Below are 24,764 nucleotides of genomic sequence, written 5' to 3' on the forward strand. Positions count from 1 at the left end.
CTACTTTACCTTCTAAAATGTCTCCTCTCCACTCTCTGTCCCTGCTCTAATTCAAGCCTTTGTGTGGACCACTGCAGTTTCCACACTGTTTTCCAGTCCATCTCCTAGGCCATCACCAGACCTATTTTCTAAAAAGCGGGTCACCCACCTACTGACAAAATTCTTCTGTGATTGCCCACTACCTACAGATAAAGTCCAAATGCTATTTATCTTCCCTGCCACTTTTCCCATAATTTTCTCATACAGCAAATTCTCCAACCTAATGGAACTATTTGTGGATCCCCAAATATACTACTCTCCTCTTCTTTGTGTTTTCATGCTTGCGTTTGTGCTAGTCCTTTTTTCTGGCATGCCCTTGTCACTTCACAACTCCCCTTTTCCCTCAGGGAAGCCTTCCTAAAGTCACCCAAGTGCAGGAATGTCTCTTTCCTCTTATTCCTATAGCAATTTTATCCCAACACTGTTATAACTATTGCTTTTATATCTCTTTACCCCTCTCACTTCTTTTGAGGGGTCCTTTCAAGTAGTGAACTTTTAGTACCTTTAGCACATGGCATGTTGTTAGTACTCAATAAATATTAGCTTTATAAAAAGTGAATTTAATTTCCCTAGTACATGCAAGTGCCCCCGTAATGACACTTCTTTACACAGATAAGCCCTGTTAAAAACTCACCCCTACAAAAGAAAACAAAGTTGATAAATTATAAAAGCCAAAGTTGCCAGTTCTTAATAGCTCTGAAAGATAACAATGCCTGTGTTCATGACTTTATATCTATTCATTAATCCAACAAGCACTGAAGTTAAACAGAAACCACCCAAGGTAAATCTGCCAAGTATGGAAAGTTTCTACTCCTCACCATAGTAACCTGTTTGTAAGTTTTCCACACCAACTGGTCTGATCTCCTTTCCCTACAAATGGCAAAAGCCATCTTGAAGTCCAGTTGACAAAAACACCAAAGACTTTTGTGCAAGTAATTTATATTCGATTACACATAGAATACTAAAGTATGTTAAGCTTTCTATTTCTAATTTTACAACAAAAGTTACTTTCTTCCCCACTACTTAAAGAAATTATAAGCATCAAACATTTTTTAAAAATCAGGCAATTTCTCATGTGCAGAGGATCTCTCAAAATCTAAACAAGCCATAATATAACCTGAGCTACTTAAAGATGCTTTGAGAAGTGAGTCAGGACCACAGGCAATGGTCTCTCCACCACACAGGCCCCTCAGAAACAGACCCTCCACTGCTCTGCAGGGAAGAGCCTGCCTGAAAGCGCTGCCTGTGATTTTTCTCAGCCTGTGATCTACCACCACCCAGAGAATCCAGGACTGGAACACTCCTCCCTGCTGACCCTTGTCTACTCCTCCCCTTCCTCAGCACAAGTCAGTGCTCCATCAGCTTCCCCAGTCCCCCTTGATCCAAGTTCCACCTTCCAGTTCCTCTGGCCCAGGATTCAGAAATTGCATTTTATGTTTTCCTGTAATAATTTCATACTATAACCTCTTTATCTGACCTCCATGCTACCTTTAATTATGACATCATTGATAAACGTGGCACTGGAAGACTTCTTCCCTAGCAGTGATTACTATAGAGTTCAGGAAGACTCTACTATGTAGATATTAAAAACAAACAAACAAAGTCTCATTCACATAAAATAGAGGAGAAAAGCCTAGAAAACATATAAAAGAATAATCTGTTTTTTATTAAGCCCTCCTGAAAAAATAACAGCCTTTCTCCAGGGAAAATTTAGAAAGCACCCTAACTTGACCTTTTTCTTCCTAACAGCTCAGAATATTTTTGTCTTTTAGTAGAAAGCAGGTCACATTCATCCATTAAATAGGTAGGACCTCACCCTTAGAGGATAAAAACATTTGTTTGTGACTGGTCAATCACCCTAATTTTTCGCTTGGTTCTCTTTCATTTAAAAAAAAATACAATTTGCTCATCTTTCCTTTCTCACCTGAAATAATCTCTGAAATTGGGGATTTAGGGTTTTGGTGGTTGGAAATAAGTCTTGAATGGCATCCTCCTCTTGATCTTTCTTAACCAAGCACACGGAGTCAATCAAAGCATTCACAGTACTCGACTGTGCTTTTAAAACAGGGATACACAAAGAGCAGAAAGAAAAAATGTCTACCTGCATTATTTTCCACTAAAACAAATGCTTTCCATTCACAGCTATTCATAGTAATGTTGGCAGGTTATATAGCTCCACTCTGCCAAAAAATAGTCTCTAGTTATGCAAAGCATTTTACTTGATTCTTCCTTTCCTTATTTGTAAAAGAGTTATATAGAGTAGCTGGTCTCCTAGGTCCTTCCATTCAGTGAACTTTTTAAAAAGATTTTATTTATTTACTTTTAGAGAGAGAGGAAGGGAGGGAGAAAGAGGGGGAGAGATTCATCAATCCTGGTTGCCTCTCGTACGCCACCAAACTGTGACAAGGCCCACGATCCAGTCATATGCCCTGACCAAGAATTGAATCAGTGACATTTCACTTTGCAGGATGATGCCCAATTCACTGAGTCAGGAAGTAGCAAAAGGGCTCAGTGAACTTTTGACAATGGAATATCATATCAAAAGCAAAAGACATTGTTCCAGAGGAATGTACCACAGTCACACAAAACCCAACTTGCATATGACAATTCAAAACTTTCAGAATTCACTGAATTAATATTTAAAAGAAATTAGTAATTAGTTAAAGGGGGAAACATTTTTTAAAAAAGAAAACCCTTTTAGTAATGAAGAATTAACTTTATAAAGATTAAATATAACTTGTATCAGAGTATTACAACTTAAAGGGAACAACGTAAAGGGTCTGCTCACCACAGACCCAGGTGAGCAGATTCCTTCCCTATCTCCCTGAGTCAGAATGAGCTCTTTCCTCTCACAAACCTCACGTCACTAAAGACAGTCGGCGTGTATGCACACCTGTGTGCACGTCTTACCCCATCCCACTCAAAGTCTAAAGATCCTTTTTTTCAAAAGATTTTATTTATTCATTTTTAGAGAGAGAGGAAGGGACAAAGGAAGAGAGGGAGAGAAATACAGATGTGTTAGAGAAACATCCATCAGTTGCCTTCTGTACACACCCCACACCCCTCAACCGGGGACCAAACTCACAACCTAGGTTTGTGCCCTGACAGGGAATCGAACTGGTAACCTTTTGCTTTGCAGGACGACATCCAACCAGCTGAGCCACACCAGTCAAGGGTCTGAAAAGCCTTCAGAGCAAAAACATGACTTCCTCTTCTTTATGTCTCTCCTAATACCTAAAAGAAAACAAGGGTCCCTCAATAAAAATCTACCCTAGACAACACAAATGACATGACCCAAAGCAATGTGGATGAAAGGCAATTCTCCCCAAAATGCTTCTGCTTTAACTGCCATGTGTAACTTTCATTCTGCTGATTCATACAGCAGTTCAGCTGCTAAAAGCTGAGGTGCTATTTCTGGGCCATTCACAACCACTTGGCAAAAGGTAGAAAAGAATAAGCAGTTCCTAACACACCCATTACGCTCCTGTACATCACCTTTTCAAATTTTTCTTTTGAACAGCCACTACAAAATGAAAGAGCATACAGGTATTCATCGCGGAACCTTTCCATCCCATCTTTGAACTTTCTAGGGGAGGCTTCAGGCACTGGCACAGCCCTCACCATCTGATGCTGATGACTGCAGGGTCCACCTGGCAACAGTAGCAGGTGGTACTTGTGTGTGAAGACTTAGTGATCTCCACTTGCCGTTACGAGCTAGTATCAGGCCAAACACCCTAGTACGACACACCCCCACATAAACATCGACTTGGGAAATATGCCAAACATGTTTAATAATACATTTTTTTCCAATGGAGACAATGCAAACAAAAATATGTTAACTCACAGAAAATAAATCAACAGATAGAGAGATATTTAATGTTTTAGGTCCTGAGTGAATGGTGTATGTCCATAATTTCTTAACAAATTTCTCTTTTTTAAATGTTCTACTCATTTCAAGTTTGGAGAGGTAGAGATAAAATATTCTAGCACACTGACAGCTTCTGTACATTAAAGTTCATCCCTGGCTCCATCATGATGCAGAAGGACCCATTTCTAGAAAAAAATAAAGATACAAACTTTAGAAGTCTGTTTATTTCTTGGCTTTTCTCTTGCATGCTTCTCCCAAGTGATCTAACTAAAGAAACATACAGAGAGAAGCCAGTTTTGAGACTTACTTTGCAATTCCCTAATCCTAAACTGACACAGATATAAACTTGTAAACCAAAACATCTACTCATTGTTTTGTGTTCTTTTTATGTTCTCTACATTTGGTCTGCTATCATATTTTGTTACAACTGCCTTCAACTGAGAGCTCTCTGGAAGACAGGACCTGTGTCTGTGAGAATCATTCTTGGTAGGTAGCACGCTGACATTTGTAGCCAGGCACTTAATAAAGGCTTTTTCTCATCAAGCTCAAAGTGACTCCTGGAAATAAGGAACAATGGAACTTGAACTGTCATTGAAAACTACAAAGAAAGGGCAAAGAGAAAAGGTAATTTCCAGCACTATTACTTTTCAAGTCAAAGTTACAATGTATTTTATGTAGGACACCAAAGTCCCAGGTTTGATACTGTAGGCCAACTCACATCAGGAGAGGGCACACCTGCTCACAACTAGAGAATGTACATCCACCTCTAGCAAGCTTCTCCCCAGACACAAGCCCTAAGGCAGAAGGGGGAACCCACAAAGTGCTTGGAGGGTTTAGGGAAAACCTGTCCCTACTACTGGGAAAAACACACAGCAAACCACCATCAGCATTATTGTGTATGATGTGACTTGGATGTTTAGAGCCAATTAGTGAACAAAATGGAAATAAACTCGCCCATGGGAGTGTATTTCTTATTATTGTTCAAGGATGAAAACATGCATTGCCTCCAGTCTTCTATGAAAGGCAGCCACATATATACTAAACACTAGTGAGAAAGAAAGGCAGTAAAAGAAAGAACAACCAGATTAGTGGAGAACTGTAAAACTGGCCCTGAATGCTCTGAATGTGACACAACAAAAGTATTTTGAAAATCAGACAGCTTAACACTGGTACATGGAAAGTGAGGTGTTTTGATTTCCACTATCGGCTATAAACAACTACAAAACAATACAGAGACTATGACACGTATAAGGCATGCATCAGAGAAAGACTGTCGAAGAAAACCCGCAAAACACATGGCCTGCGCATCAAATGGGAAGAGGCAGTGCGACCCGAAGGCTGCTGTGCAAGACAAGGTGTGTGTGGTCTCTTCTCCAGTCCTGCCACAGGAAGTTCTCTGAGAAACAGGAAATGGAAAGGAATATAGACCAGTATTTTAAACAGGAGAGCCCTAAATGAAATGAATTTCACAAGGATCACACAAAATCGCATTCTTAACCTTTATCCATAGTACATAAAGGTTGTTGAAAAAATAGAGGTAATCTCTATTCCCATTAGGTTCCGAGACATCAAAGAGGATGGGGACCAAGAGAGTCACTGGACTGGGCAAACAGGAAGACACAGTTAACCTTTACTGATTTGATAAAAAGCTCCTTTACATACTCGTATTAATTTATGTTCTTTCATTGCAACTTCCATTACTTGGGAGTTTGTGAAAAATGCAGCATCCGTGCCCATGCCCCACCGCAGAGTTTCAGAATCAGAATCTTCATCTTAACAATCTCCCCCAAGTGATTCCTACATATATTAAGAGCTGAGAAACACTGTTTAGGATAAGGAATCTGAAGGAAAAAATAAACAAAAGATCTGTGGGTTTTACCTTATAGATGTCCTTGATACAAGGAAGAGCCACGCCAACTTGAGGATTAGCTCTTTTGTCATAAGCACATCAAACTATGGCCACCAGGTCTAATTCATCGAAAGCATGAACCAGGGAGGAAAGGGCTGCTGTGGCTGCCTAGTGAGAAAGATGCCTGCGTTAACACATACCCAGCACAGGAAAATTTTTGCAACAGAACCAGTCTTACTCCTAAGACTGTGTTTCACTTCCTTCCTGTTTCAGACTTTTTAAAAACTTCCCCTCAACCCACAGTGTGCCCCTTTGCATTTGATCACAGGATCAAATTTACAGGACCTCTTCTGGAACTCTACTTCATTGTCTAAATCCTCTCTCTTATCACTTCAGTCTTATTTTTCCTCTGAATTCATACCTGCACCTTCTAAATGAACGCAAGTTTCAGCCTTCCTAAACAAAGTCTTTTTATGCCTTTCCCTCCACAAATGACTATCTGTATCTTTTTTCCCTTTCACTTCTAAATTCCATGAAATAATTGTCAATTGTCTCACTGCTCCCTGCTTAGAACACAATTATTCTTCAATCCAATCTAGCTACTGACTCAACGGTCCTACTGAAATCATCCTCTGCAGTCACCCAAAGCCTCCCAATTACTGAACCCTTGCTTCCCGTTCGATTTGACCTCCCAGCAGCATCTGATCATCGCTTTCTCGACACTTTCTCCTTCTTTGGCTTCAGAAACAACACTCTTGTGGATTGTTATACTTTGTGAGTCACTTCTGCCCTGGTTCTTCTTTTCTTCCAACTAACCTTGAAATTCTCCTCTCGACCTTTCCCTCCTCCTCTTACTTAAAAGTCTACTTGGGGATTATTTACCCAGCCTCATGAGTTGAGGAATCAAAAGTCTGCACATTCAGCTTTAAAACTCTCCTAAGACCCAGACATACATGCCTACCAGCTGGCAGGAATCTCAGTTGAATATACCTCAAGCTCTCAGTCTGGCTTTGGGTAACAGGAAAAGCACATGCATCTTTGCTCCAAGAAACGAAGAAGCTTGTGTGTGAGAGACAGAGTCTGTGATCCAGTATTTATTTGTTCCTGTCAATCTGTTGATGTCATGGATTTAATTTTAAAAATATTCTACTTTTATATATGTCTTTTTCTAATTCCAACAAGAAACTAACAGAGAAATGTATGGTACATGATTAAGAGTGGTATAGAAACCAAAGGTTTTTTCTAAGTTTTCTGTCTTCAGACCCTTCTTACTTGAATCATTTAATAATAATGTGAAAATTCTAATGGAAATTATCCTAGTTTTTTTGTTCATCTATTAAAAGGGTAAATCAATCACCCTCACTTTTATACATGGCAAAAAGTGTAGGATGGGCTACAACACATGACAACATTCCTTTGCCCACACACACTAGTTCCTCTGTCTAAGAAAGAGAACTCTGCATGTTTGGGGGTGGACAGTAGAGGACAGGCAAAGGGAGTAGGTGAGTAACTGCAAAAAGTTCAAAAGAGAAAATATGCACATCTATGCCCTTTGAATGTAAACCATTTTTAACTCTTCCTTCTCCATTGCTCCATCAATAAATTTATTTTTTGCCTAAGATAACCAGAGCTGCTTTTTTTTCTGCTTGGAACCAAAGGAATTGGCAACCTCAATTCTAATCTTTTCTTCTCTCAATCTATCCTACAGCCAGCTGACACATTAATCTTCCTAAAACACAGCCCAATGACACTCTGCTCTATATGATTCTATAAATGACTTCATGTTGCTTCCAAAATGAAGGATAAACACTTCAGTTTATCATTCAAAGCCTTTTCTAATTTAGAATAGCATGTAAAGTCACAGACTCTGAAGTAAGACAGTCCTAGGTTCGAATTCTGCTAGTTGCTAACTGTGTGACTTTGTTTTATTTTGTATTTTTTTACATTTATTCTTTAAAGAGAAGGGGAGGGAGAAAGAGAGAGAGAGAAACATCAATGAGAGAGAGAAACATTGATCAGTTGCCTCCCATACGTGTCCCAACTAGGGACCAAACCCACAACTTAGGCATGTGCCCTGAATGGGAATTGAACCAGCAACTTTTCACTTTGCAGGATAACACCAACCGAGTCACACCAGTCAGGGCTGCTGTGTGACTTTGAATACACTAATGAAAGTCTTTCAGCCACAATTCCCTTATCTATATTATTAAAATAAAAAGAGTCCCTGTTTCATTGGGCTGTTGTGAAGATTAAAAGAGAAAACACAGATTATTTATTAAATACAGCCCTCTAGCACTAATCTGTATATGACCAGTACACCAACCCAACTATCTGAAATCATGAGAAGGTCCCCTACTTTCCTGGTCTCACACCTTTCATCACGCTATTCTTCCTACTATGGGTGGGCCATTATACTAAGATCAAATGATTCTCAAATGATGGAGCCATAATTATAACCCAGGTCTGACTCTAAAATTCATGTGCTTAAATTAACTACACTATACTGAATTGAATTAGAGAATTACTAGAGATGATATGGTATTGACTACATTCCATACATAATCCATCAGAAGAAAGAAAGAAACCATAACCACCACCACCACATTTAGCCATTTTCCCCATTGCCCCTACAACACAGACGAACATCCACAAATAATGCAATACAGAGCCACAGATGAAAAGCATTTTTTTCAAGACTTGCAAACTAAAACTATGCAGGGTAGCACACAGTCTGGAAATAAATCTATACAAAGACCCTGGTTTCTAACTTAACCATCATTTGTTACCTTCTAATTTTAGCTCTTGAACCTTCTGACACTCTCAGCTAGTTTCTAAGCATCCTGGATAGAGATACCTTCTAAACACACTATACAGATCAAATGGATGTAATACAAAAAGGACAGCTTTAAAGGGCTCAGTGAACATAAAGTAATATAACAAGCACAAATCAATTTTCTTATCCCCTAAAATACTTTCAGGGAGCATATCTGGCATTTAAAAATACTCTAAAATTGGCACTCAGAAAAATAATCACCATAGAAGTAAAAAATAAAGTAGAATAAATTAAAAAACTTGTCTTGGTCACATTGATCTAAGCATTTTCCTAGTTAGTAAGTTTCAAACTTCAAAACAGAGCCAAGTGTCACGTCCTGCACATGAGACACTGAAAACCCAGAGAGAGGGAACACCCATGTGCACTCTGAGGAGCCGCCCTGTCTCACACCCAACCGATAAGCAAAAGGGCCTGGTGTCTCCTGACTCCTTTGAAGAGCTGTGTCTCCAGAACTCAAAGAAGTATCTCTCAACAAATGATAATAACACAACCCCAGCCTGCCTCACATCACCTGGAAGAACATCTCTTTTAGGCAAAAATGGAAACTCTTACCGACATACCTTGAATAGTATCTTTTTCAGTTCAGAACTTCCGTTTCATCATCTTCATTCAAGGAATAAGTAGTTTCTTTTTGTGCATCTTCCTTTTTTAGGGTTCTTGCATCCACAACTGTCCAAGACTCTCTAACTTTCTCCTGCAGGATCTTATTTCAAATAAGTGAATAAATAAATACAGAGAAAGCCAGTATTCTAATTAAAAAGGGGTGAAAATCTAATATACTCCCTACTTTACAGAAAACATCCAGAATAATTAAACTGGCTGAACTGTTTCATTTGTTCTTGTCTTGTAAAAATTTTAGATTATTTCACAATTCATTCTACATTTCATCTTTCCCCCAGGGTAATCCACAGATAAATATTAATATTTGCAAATATTAATATTTGCATATATTCAAACGCTTTCAATATAAAAACCTCAGACCATCCACTAAAAAAGGCCAAATATCTTGTTATCACAATTTTCCAATAAAGAAAGGGAAAGAAGTCTATCAGTAGTCAGAAATCAATAAGAAAATTTGAAAGGAAAAAATGACAAGGAAGAAGAATGGAAGGAGACCATTCTCCATTCTGAGGAACACTTCTCTAGGCCTGTATGGAACCATAAAGAAAGAAGTACCTGCAAAACCCCAGCATAATAAAGGCCATATATGACAAACCCACAGCTAATATTTTACTACATGGGATAAAACTAAAAACATTTCTCTTGAGATCAGGAACAAGACAAGGATGTCTCCTTCCACCACTCTAATTCAATATAGTACTGAAAGGCTTAGCCACAAGTATTATACATGAGAAAGAAATAAAAAGCATCCAAATTAAAAAGGAATAAGTAAAATCCTCACTATCTGCAGATGATGTAATAATGAGAGAACCCTAAGGACTCCACCAAAAAACCCTAGTAGAACTGATAGAAGTAAAGTAGCAGAATACAAAATTAATATGTAAAAGTGAGTTGTATTTTTATACAATAATAATGAAATATCAGAAAGGGCAAATAAGAAAACAAGCTCATGTATAATCACAACAACAAACCCTAGAAATAAATTTAGCCAAGTAGGCAAAAGACCTATACTCAGAAAACTATAAGGCACTAAAGAAAGAAATAAAAGAAAATAGAAATAAATAGATACATATACTGTATTCACGGAGAGGAAGAATTAACATCATAAAAATATCCATACTACTCAAAGCAATCTATAGATTCAGCACAATTCTTGTAAAAATACCAACAGCATATTTCATAGAACTAGAACAAATAATCCAAATATTTATATTGAATCACACACACAAACACACACAAAAATCCAAACCTGAATAGCCTCAGCAATCTTGAAAAAGAAAAATGAAGTTAGAAAAATCACACTACCAAGCTATACTGTAAGGCCAATCACCATATCAAACTATACTGTAAGGCCATGGTAATCAAAACAGCATGGCACTGGCATAAAAACTAGACATATAGATCAGCAGAACAGAATAGAGAGCCCAGAAATAAACCCATGTCTATATGGTCAATTAATATTTGACAAAGGAGGCAAGAAGATTTAATGGGGTAAAGACAGTCTGTTCAACAAATGGCAGTGGGAAAATTTTACGGATACATGAAGAAAAATGAAACTAGACTACATCCTTACACATTACACATGAATAAACTCAAAATAGATTAACATTAACGACTTAAATGTAAGACACAAACCCATAAAAATCCTAGAAGAAAACACAGGCAGTAAAATCTCTGACCTTTCTCTCATAAGTATGCAGCATTGGGGCACAGAGTCGAAGAGGTGAAGGGGCTAAGAAGCACAAATTGGTAGTTACAAAATAGTCATGGGGTAGTAAGTAAAGCATAGGAAATACAGTCCATAATATTGTATGGTGCCAAGTGGAGTACTGGAAATATCAAGGCGAACACATTGTAAAGTATATGATTGTATATGATCATATACAATATGATTGTATATGGTATGATGTATATGATTGTCTATGATTGTCTAAGCTAAAACTAATACATAATAAATATTACATATTATTACATAATATGTAATAAACTATTACATAATACATAATTAGTTTCAAACCTGAAACTAATACATAATAAAAGAAGAAGGTGAAAGTGAAGGAGAAACAGAAGGAGAAGGAAAAGAAAAAGGAGAAAGAGAAGGAGGAGGAGGAGGAAGAGAAGAGGAAGAAGCAGAAGCAGCAACAGCAGCAGCTTCTTCTTCATGGATTTGGAGAGTGTTTTGGATTTAAGTCCCTGAATAAACAAAAAAAAAATTGAATACATAAATCTATATAAAAACATGTTTTTGTATACTTTGTATGTTGAAATGTTTTGTATATTTATTGTTAACATTTAAATTAAAAGGCAAAGAGGGTCATGTAGAGGTATAGATCAGAGACACATAAGCAAACTGAAATTAACAAATAATTAGCTAAAGTAACTCATTTCTGAAAGTATGCTATTCTGTACAAACATACACGTATTACAAAAGGTAATTTCATAGTAGCAAGTGAACACTTGTTGGTACTTCATAGATACTGTGACTACCAGATGATTAATAATGGAATTATGTGTGACTGAGTTTTCAAAACTCCAACTTCTTAACTCTGGTGCATATCCTATATGTTTGCTATGATACTATAACGACACAACTTAATGCATAACATTTTCTTTCCTTTAAAAAAAAATGAGAGAGAGAGGCTTGGAACTCGTGATTAACAAGTAATTATCAATGGAGAGAGAGAAAGAGGAGGGAACCGAACTCCATCAGAGACAATTTATAAAACTTCCTCTCTTGCATGCCTTCTCCTAAAAGACCGATCTGATACAAACAGGGAGGGCAGTGAGAGAAGCAGTAATTAAGGGACTGAAGAGCCCACGCAGGAACTGTCAGTTCCTCACATTAGCATATTTGCCTGCCAGGTAACATGTCTTTAAAAAAAATTGCACCGACCACTTACCGATTTATAAGCTAAAATCTTTACAGACAAATTGGAGCCACTGATCAGCTGACAGGGCCGGGGCGCGGAAGACCTCTTAATTTTCTTAGACTCCCAGTCATCTCAGACTCTCACTTAATAAAGAAAAATATACAATGAAAGCATCCATTTTAAAATGTTAACAGTGCTAAAAATGATGCGCTTAGTCTCCCTGAATGAGAAGTGAACTGTGTTGATGGCAAGGAGAAGTACAACGGGGGTGGCAGGAATGCGGCCACCCCAAGCCGGGAGAGGGCCGGGATCCAGCCGAGCTGGCTCTGGGGGATGCAGCTGAATTACTTTACTGGCAGACGAAAACGGACATCTCCATCCTCCCCTACCCCACCTTTCGTTTCAACTCAGCCAGTTGCTCTTGACATTTTTTTCAGGACCAAGGACATTCTGAGGATATGATAAATGCACATTCATAAACAAGTTTGTGCACACCATGAAGGGTTCACCAAACTCCCTGAAAACCATGGACCTGAGGGTAAAAACTCCTGAGATGTCCCTGGGTGGGTACCACCTTATAACATTGCTGCTCACAGCACTACAGTTCTTATTTAATTCCCATTCTCTTAAGTAAAAGGCGTGTGTATCTGCACGTAATGGAGAGAGTTAAACATAGACTCTCCAGGGCATAAAGGAATTTACCAGTCAGTATTTAATCTTAAAATAAAGCAGACAAAACTCTAGGTTTCTTACTGGGGAGTGAGAGGAAACTTGGGGGGTAGCAAACACAGTATAAGGTGTTACTTCATTTGAACATAAGTCCAGATCAATCTACTTTTATCTGGCCTGCAGTCAAACACAACACAGAAGATGACAGGTGATATTTGGAATTTGTGGTATTCACTAAATAAGGAACAAAGAAATTAATGGCCAAACACATTCAAAGCATAAAGTCTAGACTACCATAGATTCTGTTAGTACAGATAACAAATATAACTGCAAAAAGATAAAGATGTCTATGTGACATTATCCAGAGTTAGGGACCAAGAGGCCTCGAGAGACTCCAATTTTCAGAAATAATTTACAATGAGTAGCAGATATGCTACCTGACACCCTCCTTCCGAAGCTTATGGCACACCTTGCCTTTGGATTTGTTTCAGAATGAATGGGTCTGAACCAGAAATAATCTGTCTCATTGGACACTACTAGTGTAAGTTCTAGAAACTTCTAAAACCATCATGAGGTTTGGATTCTGTTCCAAAGTTCTAAAGATCAGCATCTGATACATAACAACGGAGAACAACAGCTCTGAAGTAGACTTGAACCTCCCCAAGTAGAAATCAAGTCATCTTCCTAAGATCTTCTAGATGTGGGTAAATCTAGTCCTGTGCTGTTCAGCACCCCTTTCTGTGATGGTGGAAATGTTCTGTTTCTGCTGCGCCCTTCCCAAAATGCTATTGAGCACGTGAAATGGTGTGACTGAGGGGCTAAATTTTTAATTTTACTTAATTTAATGAATTTGAATTTAAATAGCCATATATGGACAACAGGATCTCCCTTCATTAGATGGCCAAGCTCTGGTCCACACCTTTGAAGCAGTCTTAAAATCGTAGTTCAAATTGCTGGGATAAAACATAGTAATTTCCCTCTTAGCTATGCTATACAAAAATAAACTTTTTAAACAGTAGTTTGAATTGGCTTATAATCTTTATTTCTGGTGTGATGGTGAATATCTTAGCTTAAGACTTGTATTCCCATATTAGAGCAAGCCATGTCCAAATTTTAAAGAGAAATAACTTAGGCACACAATTATAACAACAAACCATCACTTTACAGGATTCTTCACTGATTCCTTTGCCAACTCCTTGTGAAATTGTAATTCAATTTCCAAAATTCCCATTTGCCTATAGTTTTTCAAAGGGTGTCTACATTTAGAAAATAAGATGCATTACTTGACAATTATAGGTCACCAGAAATATTTAAATATTGTGGTGGAAAAAAGAAATTAGGGCAGATATACAGTATAGCTACTCAAAAATCCTAACTGTTGCAGATTTATTTCCATTAAGAACTTTGCTTCAAATGCCTGTATTTTATGTACTTATTGATAAACTAGAACTAACTTGCAAACATCAAGTGGCATTCTCCATGAGCATTTGAAACTCCCCAAGCCACACTGCAGGGTACGGCACTGCTCCCACCGCTGCCCAGCCAGGCCCTCACACACACTGCTCCCCCCGGTGCTGCAGACCCCTCGGGTCCTCTGCTCCAAATGAGCGTGTGTCCAGTTCCAACCACGGATAGCAAGAACAAAGGGGAGAGTCTCTCCCGCAGACTTTAACTGGACAGTTGAAAGAAGTATTGCTTTATTGTTGAAGTACTTCAAAGATTTCCTATTTCCTAAATCATTCTGCCTTTATAAAACCCACATGAAATGAGCAGGTCATAAATTTTTTACATTTGGTGGTTTTCTGTTTTGTTTTGCCTGACCAATCTATTTTTTGTCCTAAAGCTTTTTGAAAAATCACTATATCATAGTATCTTGCCTCCTAAATTCTAAACTAGAGGTGAAGAGGGTATTGAATATCTGGATCTGCCACCACTCTTTACAATTAAGGATGTGTTTTGTAGGTATATGGAAAGGAAGGACCCAAGGAATATGCCCCAAGCTTGGCATAAAGAAATACTCTACTTCGCCTTTTGCATTTTGACTTGTTAAATATTTTGTGGTATCTATGCATTTCCAAACTTCACTGACAAAGTCCAGGAAATCTTGTGCCAACCACACAAACTTAAAAATAAATAAATAAATAAATAAATAAATAAATAAATAAGAAAGAAAGATTAAGGACTGGTATACCATTTATTTAATGAAAATCATTTATTAGCAGTTAATAATTAGCATTAATCATTTATTAAAGAGTAACTGCTAATCCAGGAGTGAATGGTCCAGAAAGAGAAAAACATTAGGATGCCCTCTGATTAAAGAGAATTTGTGTAGGTACAATTGAAAAGTATAATCAAAGTTTTAGCTTCTCACCTGAAACATTAAATTTCATCTAGCCCATCTTTACCTTCTAAAAACATCATCACCCTTTTCACCACCTGAATACCTTCCTGCTGCTCAGTAATTCCTTTTAAAGGGAAAGAGGGTCCATGGTGGTCCATGCAAGTGCAAGTTGCCAACTCCTCTATCCCCAGTTCCATCCTCCTTGCCAAGTGGGAAAGGCAAGCTATCGGGAAAAGACCTGCAGTGGTTCAGAAGACAAGCTCTGAAGCCATAAAATAAACTGGATTCCAATCCTCCATCACTCACGAGCTAGGAGAAAATGGGCATGTCAGTCAACCTCTCTGAGCTTTAAATTTCCTATCTGTCAAATGGCACTAATGTACCTTAGCCAATATTCTATCAGTTTCAAGTAGCCAAAACCTCTTTGATTTGGTAAAAATGGGAAATTTATTGGCTTACGTACCGAGTAATTGAAAAAGCAGGGCCTCAGGATGACTAGTCTCAAACGTCAAGTTATCGGACCCTCTCACTCTCTCTCTGTCCCCTTATTTAGTCTCCACCTGCTTTTATGCCAACTTTACTCTCAGACTGGCTCCCTCCACGTTGCCCCTGAACACAGCCAAGCTCACGTTACCCAACTCCACTGTCGGAAAGCAGCTGATTGTTCAGCTCTCTACTCTCAAGCTAAAAACAACGACAACAGGAATCACTGATAGCCTGGGGACCAGACCTAGAAGATGGGAGCCCCCGTGCAAGCCATTAGGTTCAAGTTTAGGAAGAAATGCTTTCTAGAAAAAGGGCTGAGTGATATTCTAGGCAGGCAAAAATACATAAATAAAGGTCCACTGATTAATGATCCCTAGAGGTTATTATAAGATTAGATAATATGTATACATACTTAAAACTCAAATAATGTTATCATTATTATAAATAATTCCTATGCAGGAATCAGGGAATTGCTAGAAACATGTAAAACCAATTTTGTTCTTGTATTTCACTCCAATTGTTTAACTGAAATGAGACAAAAACTAGATTGGAATTCAATAACCAATATACAGATTGAAAAATTAACCAACCAAACACATTTTATGATAATACTCTATGATACTTTACAGATGCTTTCATGTAAACAACCTAGTTTAATCCTTACATATTAGAAGGATAGAGATGTCTACCTCTGTTTTCTGACAAGAAACTGAAGCAGGGTGAGAACCTGCTCTCCTTTAGGTGCGCACTCCAATGTGCCCTGAGACGGCCTGCCTGTCAGTTTGTCCCCCAAGGACGCCCTCGCTGTGCATTTTGTGTTTAGACCGCAGCCCACTCTCCAGCCTCCACAGAAGACTCTGCGCTGGGCCAGTCTCCCCCGTGAACAGCTGTCCTGAGGAGGAATTTCAAGCACCTACGCATCTGAAATCCCAGTGTGGGAAGTATTAATGCAAAGAATTCTCTCCACTCTGACAATGACACAGGTTTACCAGGAGCTCATTAGTGAATTTATTGTTCAACAAGGTTAACACCTGGATCTGATAGAGGACTATTGAAAGGGAAGACTATTAAATGAAGAAAATACAGCCTTTCAGTCTTGTAAGAGCTTTTGGATATGACTGAGTAAAACACTGTATGGTGATCACTCTACAAAGCAACAAAAACACAGCAGTGAGTAAAAGCTGTTAGCATTCATGAGCAGTCGCATCTGCAAGATCTGTGTTTCATTTTCAAAATGGAATTATATTTTATGCATAAAGTTTAATCACAGTTAAGACTTAGGCTCTAAAGCCTGTAAGATAAGCAACACATCCTGTGCCTGGATAGGCAAGGGAGAGTCAAGAAGGCTCTGAAGAAATGCTGAAGACGTAGCGGCAGATGTGACCACGGCCCAGCAAGAGCAGTGTGGGCTCCAGAGTCAGGCAGGGTGGTCTCACAGTCCCTGCTTGGCAACGTATAGGCTGGTCACCTTGGGCAAGGTTCTGAACTTCCTGGGACTTTGTTTCCCCAAATATAAAGCATGGATAATTATCATAGAAAAACATATGTTGTTCAAATTGGGGTATTTTGAAGAGTGAAAGGGGGCACTCTTAATAATTACCCCTGGACAACAGGAGTTAGCAAAGACTGTCTGGAAGCCAGGAAGTATGGTTATTCTGTCAGGATAATTAAAAATCAATGCTTAACACCACAGGGTTGGTAACACAACTAATAAAAACAAAACACATAAAACAAGCTAGCTTATAATAAACACTAGGTAAAAACCAGTGTCTTTCTAGCCTTTCCTTCTCTGTCCTTCCTCCTCCTCTGAAGGATTAGAAAAAGACAGTTTTTTGTGTGCTTTTAAAAAAAGGGATCAGAAGGACACAATTTGTTAGTACTCGTTACTAGGAAATGAAGAGATTGTCTCACATCCAACAGTATTTATACTCTGTCTGCTCACTAAAATGCCCTCTACAATGCAGAAGCCTAATCACGCTTATTGAGGAGTACTTGAGTAAATGAGTCATACATCACTCTTTTTCTGCGTGTCTCTACCTTTTACCATGTGTTAGTGGAGAGAAGACAGTATCTGTAACTGAAAAGATCTCGATACTTGGTCCTACCAGTTATATGATCTTGGGAAAGTCACTTAAACTCTTTGTACCTCAATTTCCTTTTTGCTAACCAGCAAGCACTGGGATCTTTGAGAGGATGACTGGCAAATACCCAGTACCTCACCTGGCAGATAATAAGTGCTGAGTTACATCAGTTTTCTTCCTTCTTTCTTCTTCCCTTATGGTGTTCCTGTTTGACCACTAACATGCAAAGTATCTTGGTCCCAGATATAAGCTCCTTAGGAGCTCCTGGTATGTACAAAAACTGTGTGTTTCCAGGGAGTATCTTTCCTGGTCATCACATGCTGCATTTCAGGTAAACTGGCCAGTCCCAAACTATACAAACTAGTGGTTTACAGTCATATTTCTGAAATTTAATTATGAAAATATGGAAAGAAATTCGGGCACAAATCTTGGAATCAGTTCATAATTTCAAATTTCTTATACCTACCAGTAACCAGAAGAGGGAGCTCCAAGATTAAACTAAAACTCCAGCCTTCTTAAAGCTAAAATTATCAAATTTTCAATAAGCAAACTCTGAACCAAAATTACCTAAATTACATAATAAATCCAGAAAGACAGCAAAAATTGAGTCTGAATCCAGAGATTTAAATATGTAATAATTTATCATTTTTCTAAAAATAATATAAACTCATTTTCTTAAGATGAAATGCTTTCTTTGAATGCATGTTACAGAACAGCATGTCAACTCATATATGAGAATATGTACAAGTATTTTAAAGGCTTCTCGGTATAATAGGATGGATCTTTTTTTATGTTTAAAAATGTTAGGGAGTGTGGGTTGTTTTCCTTTGTTACATCTTCCTCTAGCTTAGTTTCTCTTGGTTGTTCAACTTTAAGAGCACATTCCTAAGGTTTTACAAATGCTCCAGTTTTGTGAATCTCAGAAAAATTGTTTATTTATCCATTTATAGTCAAACCTAACTGGCTTTTATTTTTCCTGGTAGTTACACTTACCTATCCATCTAGGTATCCAACTACAATTTCATCAGTCAAACTTTGTAACTATACATTGGCAATTTGTCAGAGATCAACCAGAAATTATGAAAACCATAATTATTTCACAAGTTGTTTTCAGCATAGTTGCATACACAGCAGCAGAAGCAGATCAGGTTATGAACTGCTTCAACCAGTTGAACTAGCTGAAGTATCTAAAGGAAGAAAAGTTAAATTCCATTCAAGCAATATTATGACCTAATCACATTTTCCACAAGAAAGTAAAAATAAGGGATTGGGAGACTTAAGTATGGTTCTGCCACTATCTGTGTGGCTCTTAAAATGAGATTTCCCCCTCTCAATTCTGAAATAAAAGGAATAATTCCTGTCCTGCAAGGCTGTTGTGCGGACTAAGATAATATACGTGGAAGTTCCTCATGCGGTGTCTATAACACAGAAGGTCGGTGGAAACGACTTTCTTCCGTTCTAATTTTACAAGTCCTCCATTATTAAAGTTTTTATACCAACCACAAACAGAAAACTCTACTAATCAGATTCCCATATCAAAGCTTTATCATATACAGAATAGTTAATGACATAACAATAGCAGCAAAGCACTGTCAAATTCTAATAAAAACCGACACTGTTCTGAGCAGTTTCCCGGGTATTGTACACCATAAGTGGGAGTTAATTCACACGTCAGAAATCTTTTGAGTGAGGTCACCTTACTGTCACCCTTTTACCCCTGAAGGCAGGAGAGGCTGCTTGATTGACTCAAAACCACACAACTAGTGATCAACAGTTTGACCACAAACCCCAGAATTCTTAGCTGTTGCCCTTTATTGTTCAAGTATATTCAGAAACACAAAATTTGCTTGTTCATTATTTGCAGTAGACTTTCAGCTCTCAAAACAGTTTAACAAATTGATTTTATATATGTACCGACTCTACTAATTTGATTAATCTAAACATCACAATGGCCAGCCCTAATTTTTCAGATAAAGGTTTCTGTACCATCATGAAAAGTTTGTACTAGAAAACAGAAAATCTAATAAACAAGTAAATTCAAAGTAAAGCTAGAAAGTATGGGCATGACCAGGGTATTTTATGCATAAATGAGTAAGGACAACAGTCTCTGTATTCATTACTGGTTAAAATTCTGCAGATATTCTTTGCAAAATTAACCCATTTTGTTGAACGGTACTGAAAAGTATGTTGAGCAGTAATTGCTTCCCCGCAATCAACTCTCATCAACTCACTGATGGTTTCAAACCTACCAATGTTTTAACAAACATTGTTTTATGCGGATGTCTCTGTGTGTTGGACCAGGGATGTCCTTCTGCATCACTGAAGTCCACTAAAGTGAAAAGCCTGGGCTCAGACCTGATCCTCACCTGCCCTGTTGGAAAGCTCTCCCTGGCTCATCACGCTCTCCACCTTAGCTTTACGTTATGATCACACCACACCCACTTACAACACACCATGTGTGCCGGGCACAGTTCTAATCAGACCCTAACCCGTTTAAACCTCACAGTAACTTCAGGAGGGGAGTATTTTCACTATCCCCATTTTATAGCTGGGAAAACAGAGCCAGGAGTACATGAACTTGTCCCCAACTAGTAATTAACTAATGAACAGCAGAAGCAAGATTTTAGCCCAAAGGTCTAGCTCCAGATGTCATCCTTTGAACCACTATGTTATCCTTCACACTACCTCCCAAGCTGATTTCCTAAAAGGCAGATCCAATTACAGAAAATTAAATCAAGTGTCTTGGCTTCCTATGCAAATTCCTTCACAATCTGTCTTTGACAAATTGCCCCTACTTCTTCAACTACCACTCCCCAACCTCCACTTTACCTGAACCCTCACTGAGGATTTCAGCATCTCTGATCTTCTAGTTCACAAATACCGCATGTATCAAGGCTGTGCAAATCCATTTCCACTCACTAAAGTGGCCCTTCAATTTCCTTTGCCTGGCTCCCATCCTTCAAGTCTGGAGGCAAAATTCCCATTAGGAAGTCTTCCTGGAGTATCTCTGATGAAGTTAATCACTTCACTCCTAAGCACTTGATTTATTTATGTATTTATGTATGCATTTATTTATTTGTCATCACACAGTTGTATCATGTTTTCTTTATTTCAATGCTGGGAGTGTTGCTGCTTGAGAGTAAAGTCACTGTCTTTCCCCCTTAGTGTCACTGGTACTTATCCTGCACAATGATTTCACACAATGCTGATAACTGGCAACTTTGAGCAGAGTGCTTACAATGTGCAGCAATCTCAGTGTTCTATATGTGCTCCCTTAAGTATTACTAACCCTTCTAAAGGTAAATATCATCCCCATTTTACTCATAAGAAAACTGAAGGTCAGAAAAAGACACAAAACCCTTAGGCTCTACACACAAAATAAATACACACACAGGAAAAATTTTAAATGTCCATGTAAAAGATGTTCAGTGACAAGGAACTTTTGCAAATGCTCTAAGTATCCCTCTCTACAGAAAGTAATCAAAGAGCTTTTATACTAAGTGTAAATATTATCATAAGTGTCTGAAAATTTGTATTATTCAGTTTGACAAAAATACTAATAGAGCACCAAGTACATATAAGGAATTAAAGTTGAAGGAAACCCCCCAATAAAAAACAGTGACACAAACCACAAAGTTCAAGTTCTTTGAATCTTGGAAACAGCATAAGAGAGCACTTACCAGGGCATTTTGGTACATCTCTGTCACAACAAGCCCTGAGGACTTGAGCCAGCCGTCAGGATCAGTAACTATTATGAAAACGATTTGAGGGCAGAGACCATATCGTGGCCCCTCTAATCCATGCAACACACATTTTGTTATTACAGGTAAGGTAACAGAAATGGCTAGGAGAGTTGTCTCAGGATTCTTCTTTCATCTTCCTGGAATAACATCAGTAGCTCCTCCTAAAAGTCTGCAGTTTATTCATTTGCTTATTCATTCATTTGTACTTTCCTTCGATAAATATTATGCAGTTCACACTGCAAGCCAGGCCCTGCCCCAGGTGCCTGAGGTGCTGGGAGAGCAAGGCAAACTATAGCCCTGCTTATGTAACTTGCCTGTGTCCTGTTCCTTAGCGGTAGAATCTCCTGTAATAGCTCATCACGTTAAGGTTTTTGTTTATCCTGCTTTTGATTTTGCTTAATGAAAATCCTTACTAGCTGATAAAAGAATTTAACTGAGTTCCAATGGTATCAAATGCCTCTTGGAGGTAGAAGGTTAAGATACTTGGTTAAGCCTGGCTGGCGTAGCTCAATGGATTGAGCGTGGGCTGCGAACCAAAGTGTTGCAGATTCGATTCCCAGCCAGGGTACATGCCTAGGTTGCAGGCCATGACCCCCCAGCAACTGCACATTAATGTTTCTCTCTGTCTCTCTTTCTCCCTCCCTTCCCTCTCTAAAAAATAAATAAAATCTTAAAAAAAAAGATACTTGGTTAACATAACCAAAAAGAAGTCCTTTTAGAACCTTGAATGCTGTGATATAATCTCACAATACCATGCTCACATTTTCTAAATTGACGAAAACAGCCAACATGGGGCACATCTATGCAAAGAAAGAATCTGATCAGGGGAATTCGAAGTCTGCCTTCTTCACAAAGAAAAAGAATGGAAGCATTCCCAGAGTTCTGTTTAAATAGCTGATAACCAGCAGGGACAAACATATATAATACAAAAGGCATGTTTTTCATCTCTGAATTATAATAATAGTGCTTTCTTTCAAATATAGTAACAATTTCCTACAGCAATTGATACAACTTCCTAATTATTCCTTCCAAGGCGGTAATACATAGCCCCCATCCACCCCAAGGACAGAATGTGTCACAGGTAGAACGCAAATGGTTGAAAGTTATCACAGGATAGCTCTGCCTCTGGATCACCATTTATAGACCTGACTCACCATGTACCCTTAGACACACTGCGTCGTGTCCTTATTTATAACATGGAGTTCACAGAACTCGTTAGTAAAGATGTGTGAATCCTCAAGTAAAATTTAGAACATGACACCTCATGCTCAGAATTATCACATTATTACCCAAATTGGAACTGGCTTTGTGACAGATTTCAAACACCAGAATCCTACAAAACAACTGCAACAAGTCTGTACATTCCTAGCAAACCCGAAAGTACATTCAAAGTATTGGTGCATCTGGTTTTTCCCTAGGGCGGCAGCTGCAGCTGCTCACTTTGCTGTGGAGTCTGAAGTGACAGCCCTCTCCTGGCTGGCAGTGTTACTGTCATTCAAGAAAGAGAACACAGAGCCCATGGCCTTTCTGTCTTTGAGAAGCAGCTTACAGACAGCTTACCTGATGGCATATCAATCAGACAAGATATGAGAAACCTGCAAAGCAGGAATGCCTTCTGCTGCACGTGGAAATTCAAGCATCCCTGTTGGGACAGGGAGGCCCAAGAATGAGAGAAAAATGCATTGAAATACCCACCCCCTTAGGTTTTCATTTATAGGAGACAAGCAAACCCAGAAACAGGAGCTTTGGTGCTGACACCTACTGACACCTAAGGTTTAAAACGAGAGAGAAAGAGAGAGAGAGAGAGAGAGAGAGAGAGAGAGAGAGAGAGAGAGAGAGAGAGAGAGAGAGAGAGAGAGAGGGAGAGAGCGCACTTACTTGAAATGGCTCCACCCATGGAGGGTAGGGGAAGTTTGAGGAAACCTAAGCAGACTACATTTTTCCCTCCCTTTTCTGCAGCTTTTTTCTGCACAGGATTTCCTGGTCACATCATGAGGACTCTCTAAATCTCCCCCCTTTGACTTAGTGGCAAGAATCATTTCCTGTCTGGTCTTTTCAAGGAAGATAAAAAAGAGCCCCCCAAACAGGCAAAAATGGAAAGGTGCACACTATCCTATGAAATTCAGTCAGGAAACCTTTAAAAGAGAGACAAGTGTTATTCTACAATTCACTCAATGCTTCGTTCCTGTTGTTTTGTTTTGTATTCTTCTTTGGATTAAGTACACACTTAAATGAAATACACTGGTATTTCCATTTTGTAATTGTTGCTCAAAGTAAACTTGCTTCTTTAAAGATGTAGGTCTTCTATCAAGCCCAAGGTACCTTTTTTGTTTGTTTGTTTTGTGAAAGAAGAAAATCTTTAGTATAGTTTAAGAAACAAAAAAGTTCTAAAATATTTTCATACCGGAACAGAAAAAATAAATAAATTCATGGAACTTGATGAATCATTTGCCTTCTAATCTAAATGAAACTCTCTCGCCCCGCCCCCTTACTCTTGCTCTGTCTCTCTTACTCTCTGTATCTAACTTACATTGAACACTTTCACGCCAGTGCTATTTGAATCCTTTGGGCAGTAGCCTAAAGGTTTCAGCCATCTCTGCCTACTTGAAATGTTCTTGGAATTTTTCTAGCTCCAAATTCCTTACAATTGTTCAGTTGCTCACTGCTTGTCTAAGCAAATGGTCTCTCTCTCTCTCTCTCTCTCTCTCTCTCTCTCTCTCTCAATATATCCAAGTGGTACTACTGTTTAATGAAAACAGTCTTTGGGAAATGCTATTCTAAATTAAGAGCTTTATAAGAGCTTTATAGTTCCCTTTAACTATACCACATATTATACCACTTATAACATTTTGTTATAAGCAAAATATGTGTATTAATGCTAAGTATCCTGGCTCTAGCATCTTACTTTTGCTAGCAAGGCAAGAATAAGTATCTCACAGGATCATGTAATGTCAGCTTGGTTACATTTTTGGTTTTTCTTTTAAATCAGCAGAAGACAGAAGAGTAAATGCTTCTAATATTCATATTCAGATGAGTGCTAACATAACTAAGAGCTTTGCAGATACTCAAGTGCTATAATCTAATGTCTGCACCCCCAACAAAACTTACACAATATGTTGAAATCCTAACCCCCAAAGATGATGGTATTACGAGGTGGGAACATGGGTGGTGCATGGTCCTAAAAGCTGAACCCTTGTGAATGGGATGAGTGCTATATAAAAGAGGCTCCTGAGAAATTGCTGGCCCTTCCACCAGGTAAGGACACAGCAAGAAGATGCAGCTAGGAAGCCAGAAAAAGAGCGCTCACCAGAATGCGACCATGCTGGCACCTTGACCTTAGACTCCCAGCTGCCAGAACTGTGAG

General features: G+C 38.5%; 1 pseudogene; it reads right to left on the minus strand.

Moving 5' to 3' along the window:
• LOC123821850 overlaps positions 1–21,355 on the minus strand; it is a 41,149-nt pseudogene extending 19,794 nt beyond the window's left edge.
• Between the last annotated feature and the right edge of the window lie 3,409 nt (positions 21,356–24,764).

Source organism: Phyllostomus hastatus, unplaced genomic scaffold, assembly GCF_019186645.2.
Source record: "Phyllostomus hastatus isolate PE091 unplaced genomic scaffold, TTU_PhHast_1.1 phas_contig_40, whole genome shotgun sequence".
Classification (NCBI taxonomy): Eukaryota; Metazoa; Chordata; class Mammalia; order Chiroptera; family Phyllostomidae; genus Phyllostomus; species Phyllostomus hastatus.